A 6,467-nucleotide genomic window follows, 5' to 3' on the forward strand; every position below is an offset into this window, starting at 1 on the left:
TTTTCGACGTGAAAGCTCGTGGACAAAAGTTTTCCTACCTGGACTTTACTTTGGGGTTCATTTAAACATATCTTAATTAATCTAATTAGCTTTCTCGGTATTCAAAGTTCTGTAAGAACGTTGTATAATGTTTCTCTCGTAACCGAGTCGTACGCCTTTCTAAAATCAATAAATAGTTGATGTACCGGAGTATTGTATTCCCACTTTTTTTCGAGTATTTGGCGAATGGTAAATATTTGGTCGATAGTTGATCGATTTCGTCTAAATCCGCACTGATAATCTCCAATAATTTCATCTGCGTATGGGGTCAGTCTTGTTAATAGAATATTTGAAAGGATTTTATAGGATGTTGACAGAAGAGAAATTTGTCGATAATTATTACAGTCAGTTTTGTCGCCTTTCTTGTGAATTGGAACAATGATTGATTCTTTCCACTCTTGTGGCAATTCTACCTTGTTCCAGATAAGGAGAATGAGTTTGTGTATCTTGTTCCATAATTTTTCACCTCCAGCTAAAATTAACTCAGCCGAAATTTCATCTACACCGGAGATTTGTGTTTCTTTAATTTCTTTATAGCGGTTTCTACTTCTATTCGGTTGGGTTCTGGAATATACGGTTCTGCGGTGTGTATCTCCTTTTCTCTACCCACACTAGTTTTTGGTTGCGTGTTAAGCAAATCGTCAAAGAAATCTCTCCATCTATTTAAGATGCTATCCGTGTCAGTGAGAACTGTGCTGTCAGATTTCTTTAATATATAATCACGAGGTTGGTAACCTTCCTTAAGTTCGTTGATTGCCTTATACATGTCCCGGGTGTTTTTATTTTTACTATTATCTTCAAGTTCCTTAATTTTAGCTTTCAGAAAATCGCGTTTCGTTGTTCTAAAAGTTTTGGAAATTTTCCGTCTGATATCTGCGAAATTTTGTGTAGTTATTTCATTCGGATTTTGTAGCCAGCGTAAGTTTGCCGGTTTTCTCTTCTCTGCTAGTTTTATGCATTCCTGGTCGAACCATGATTTGTTCCTACGTATTTCCGCGTGTCCCAATTTTTCTTTTGCTGAAATTTTAATGCTATCTCTAATTTCAATCCAGGTATCCTTAACACTAGTGCACTCCTAATCTTCTAAAGCCGAGAATCTATTCGAAACTTCAATCCGGTATTTCTCTCTTACCTGACTCTCTTCTGATTTCTTTAAATTGAATCTCTCCGTTTTCGGACAACGAATATTACCTTTATTCAGCGATAACCTCTCTCGTATTATCGCTGCTACCAGGTAGTGGTCAATGTCACATTCAGGCCCTCTAAACGACCGGACATCAATTATGCTAGATTGCCTTCTTCTATCTACTAAAACGTGATCAATTTGATTATGTGTTTTCCCGTCTGGTGATGTCCAAGTGTATTTGTGAACGTCGCGATGTGGGAATTTTGTACTCTTCACGATTAGGTTTTTGGGTGTTGTAAAGTTCACGAGTCTAACACCGTTGTCATTACTTTCCATATGCAGACTTTCGTTCCCTATAATCGGTTTGAAAATATCCTCTCGTCCTACCTTCGCATTGAAATCCCCTAATAGAATTTTCATATGGTATCGCGGGAGTTGGTCAAATATCCGTTCCACTTCTCCGTAAAAACTGTCTTTTATATCGTCATCCCTATATTCAGTTGTGGCATGTACATTTAAAACAATAATATCACACCACCGTCCCTTAAGCGTAATAAAAGAAAGTCTGTCAGTAACAAATTCAACCCGTTTAATTGCTGGTAATATACGTTTATGAACGAAAAACCCTGTTCCTAACTGGTGATTTTTATTACCTTCTCCGTAAAAGAACGTAAAATTTTCCGGAATTCACAGATCCATTTCCTTCCCACCTAACTTTCTGAACTCCTACTACGTCCATCCTGTATTTCTCTAACTCACTCGTTACGGATTTTGACGCGCCTGCCCTATAAAGACTCCGAATATTCCATGTTCCAAATCTCATGTCCATTTTCTTTTGCTGAGGTCGTGTCAAGTTATCAGTCCTTGTCCGAGGCTTTTGTGAATATTTCTGAACAAGTGTTTTTTTTCTTACAGGATGAGATTGTTAGCCTTACCCAAACCCCCAAGCTGGAGGACCACTCCTAGTCGGCTGTCCGCGACTGCTTATTCAGTATATTCGCAGCTAACCTCTATATCTAGAGGCCATCTCCTCGATTCGCAACCTGAGGACGCGCCATGCCGTGGTGACAGGATCCCATACACTACCTAATGCTACTATGGTGCACACATCACCAACCAATACATCCATAAGTCAAGAACTTGCCTGTTGCGCAAACACTGAACCTCAACCTGGACCATCAAATGCCTCGGGAAACACTATCAATCAAGTTCCTCAAACATCGCGGAAAATAGTCAAATCACTTTTTCCTCTGCCTACTATTCAGAGCCAAATCAACAGAAAAGAAAGGCATAGATGGAAAGCACGATAACTTACATCAAGGCAATTGATAACAAAGCTTTAGTTGAAATGCACTTCAAAAGGAAAACTTCCTGTAACGGTGAACAAGCAGACATCCGTAAATAAACCTAAAGCAGAAGTGGATAACAATAGTTTTATTGAAGAAGACGCCAGGTATGCTACGCCAAAAAAGGGGGTGAAGGAAAGTTTAGTAAGGACTCCAAAGGGGAAGACTGGAACAAGTGTGATATGTACCAAGACTGGTATCATGTCATTTTTGTAAACTTTCAGTGCCCTGCGTTCTTTCTTTGTGATTATTATAGAAGATTTAGTGCCTAGTTATTTACGCCAAACCAATTGACAGGACTCTTGGAATGAACTGTGTTTAACGTGTATGTGCAACTATCTTTTCTCGTTATTCTAATAACTTACGTTTTATTTTCTCTTTTGTGCATTTTTATATGCTTTGTATTTTATGTGAAAATATTAAAACAGGAATGCTGCTCATATTTGCCCTATGAAGTGCTCATATTAAATTTGTACTACGAAAAATATGAGTACGTACCTTACTAACCTGTTTATTATTCACGAACAAACGTATTTATAAGCTTGTACTTTCTCGCGTTTGTAGATGAAAGATCAGGCTTTCTTTTGGTGAGACTTGGTTCTTTCTGTAGTACATCATTTTTTTTTAGATATATTGGTATTTTCATTAATTATGTTTATATTCAACTGAGTTCTCCTAAAGTAAATCAAAAAATGACGCCCCAGGACCCAAGGCCCATTTTGTTTTACAAAATATAGCGTATCGTCACTGGCCTTAAACAAGCTTTCCAACAGGATCAAGTATTTTCCGAATATTTCTATTTAATGTACTTAACAAAAAATAATGTCCCAGCGCCCGGGAGTACATTGTCTAGCATGAAATATAAAATATTATCACTGGCAATAGATAAGCTTTTCCACATCAAAATAATTTTTGAAATCCCTTCAGTAGTTTCTGAAAATTTCGTATGTATAGTGAATCAAAAAATGACGCCCCTACATCCAAGGGCTTATTTTGCAGGACAAAATATAGTGTATCGTCACTGGCATTAGACAAGCTTTACAATACAGAAAGAAATTTTGAAACTGGTTTAGTATTTTCTGAGAATTTCTATTGAATATATTTAACCAAAAAATAACACCCCAGCGGCAGGGAGCCCATTTTCCATCATAAAGTATAGGGTATCATCACTATCATTAGATAAGGCATTCCACATCCAAAGAATTTTTGAAATCATTTCAGTAATTTCTGAAAATTTCTTATATAAAGTGAATCAAAAAATGACGCCTCCTACATCCAAGGGCCCATTTTACAGGACAAAATATTGCGTATCCTCTCTGGCATTAAACAAGCTTTCGAACAGGGAAAGAATTTTTGAAATCAGTTGATTACTGTCTATATTTCTTACATATAGTGAATCAAAAAATGACTCGCCAGGCGCCCAAGGGCCCATTTTCCAGAATAAAATATAGCGTATTTTTACTGGTGTCAGTTATGCTTTCCAATAGTGAAAAAAAATTAAAATCGGTTGAGTAGTTTCTGAAAATTTATTATTTATAATGAATGAAAAAATGACGCCATCATGTGATTTTGTTGCCGGACCCGGGGAGGCGCGGAGGCGTGTTTCTTCCGTTACCCTTGATTCTTCATGGTATGACGTCACGTTTAACACTTATCAACCAACTACTTGCTGTGAAACGAAATCACACACACGGGCTAATACAAATGAAAAGAATCATAGATCACTGGCGCCGGAACGGGCTTTCAATTGGCTCTCGCTGTTTCGTCCTATGAAACAATTAAAAACCGCTTGTCAAGTGTACCAACAGTCTCTCGGTTGCAACAATCCCGCACTATGGATTCGCTGTATGCGATATACGTACACAGTTTCCGATCGAAACGCTACACGTGGAATGTACGCGAACTAAAAAATTTATTCTTTTTTTCATATTTCGTATGTTTTATGGCTACCAGTTCATTTTTTTCAAGTTAGTTTTTCTTGACAATTTGAAATATTAAGAGCATTAGGAATAGTATTTCAATTGACGACCGTATAAGTTTACTGTAGACAAGCGGTGGCAACAGTGTGAAGTATGAAGAGTAGGAAAAGAATGGAAAATGATATGACGACCGTATACGGTCGTCATAAAAGGGTGGATGCGCATTAAATGTAATTTTCAAATATAAGGATTCTACAAGTTTAACAAGTTCAAAATATATATGAAATGAAATGAAATCTTTAGTTTTACGTTCCAGGGTTAGCCGGTTAGGCTAAAGCAGACGGTGATGATGAGAAATTAATGAAATGGTGGAATGAAGAAAGTGGAAGGAAACGGGAGAACACCTAGGAAACCCACGAGCACGGTGTTTGTCAACCACAAAGTCCACACGGCGCGAGCTGGAATCGAAGCTGGGATCCCAAGCACCAGAGATGAACGCTCTACTACTGAGCCACTGTGAAAAATGTAGAAAAGTTTTACTTTTATGAAGCTTTTCACATATTTATATTTTACGTATAAAAATTCCCAACTTCTCAAAATGTATGTAATTTTCGAAATTGAATTCACCACCTTTATTCATTTTCATCTAGTATTTCTAACTTTACGGATTCTAATATTGTTTCCTATTCCCCTTTGAAATAGGATTTCCAAACTGACGTTCGTGAAACCTTACCCCGACTGATGGATAAACGAAACTCTGGGTCCATAAAGAATATCTTTAAATTTTCACTTCTAGAATGTATATTTTAAGTAAATGTTTTACGTAACAGAATATTTATAAATTTATCGTAATATGAATAGCAGTAAACTTGTCACCCTGTTTTGTGGAACAAACGTTTCTGTTCGTTTGTGTAAGTTGGAGTAAAACGTTGTAGTAATTAATCGTAGGAACATAAAATAATTGGAAATGGAATGAATCCATGTGGTTAATATCAAGGACAACTGCAAGGCAATCTCGATGTAATGCAGCAAGAGTTATGTTCAATGTTACTTCCTCTCAATGTTGTTAGAAGGCTTGTAACAAGTTATTCATTGCAAAACTTAACCGTTTGTCTCTTAATTCCTTGTAAAATGTCATTCATCTGAAACTAAATTAAATTAAGTATGTGTTATAAATTAATGTTACGTTCAGTATAATGCGTTCATGTTTTCCGGATGACATTCTCACTTCATTAACATCTCGGATGAGGATTCCACAAAGGTGTTAATGTATTGATTAAAGTAAATTGATGAAAGAGTTCTTTAATTTTCTTTACACAATAAAAGAAGTCATAAATGTTGCGAACTGTTAAACACGATTCCTGTGGATTCCGATTTCTAATCAAATGTTGTAGCATGCAGTTCATAATACAGTACTGTTATGTAAATGTTTGGCGGGCCATATATGTTCCTTATATTAATTCTGACGAGAATTGTTTGAACTTACCAACAATAATAATGGTGGCAAAGAAATTATTCAGCTTCATGCTATAACTCTGAAAAGGTAAAGTTAAGATTTACCACAAATACATTATTTCTACAATTCATGAAGACCATGCATTGTAGGTAATCTAAAAATGGTGTATTACACTAACTATAAATGAATCTAATTAAAATAATCTTATTTTTATTTATTTCTCATTAATAACTAAATTATTAACAAAAATATAAGAAACGTTACCACTAATATTGCAGTATTCTCTGACAATATATTCTATATGTTGAAATGTGGTTAACTATAGCGAAACTTCACATCCTTTCCTTCATGCGTAACGTTCTAAAAGACATTTTGTTAGTTGTGGGAAATGTATTTAAAAGTAGCCGCATTAGTGGAATAGTGATAGTGTCCATTTTTAAGTCTTACATCAAAATTGCTTATTCCGAATCATTGTGGAAGAACGGAACAAAATATAAGAAATACAAAAAGAAACTTTATTTAATAACATTTCCTTCGTTGTATTTAAATGCAAAGCAAAAACTATTTCGGTATCACCAGCT

The 6,467-nt window shown here is 35.8% G+C and overlaps 1 protein-coding gene across 1 annotated transcript in view; it reads left to right on the plus strand.

Moving 5' to 3' along the window:
• LOC145672827 (uncharacterized) overlaps positions 1-6,467 on the plus strand; it is a 172,742-nt gene that overhangs the window by 32,168 nt on the left and 134,107 nt on the right. The gene's annotated exons all lie outside the window — the stretch shown is intronic.

The sequence above is a fragment of the Thermobia domestica genome, chromosome 16, assembly GCF_964235325.1.
Source record: "Thermobia domestica chromosome 16, izTheDome1.hap1.1, whole genome shotgun sequence".
NCBI classification, from domain to species: domain Eukaryota; kingdom Metazoa; phylum Arthropoda; class Insecta; order Zygentoma; family Lepismatidae; genus Thermobia; species Thermobia domestica.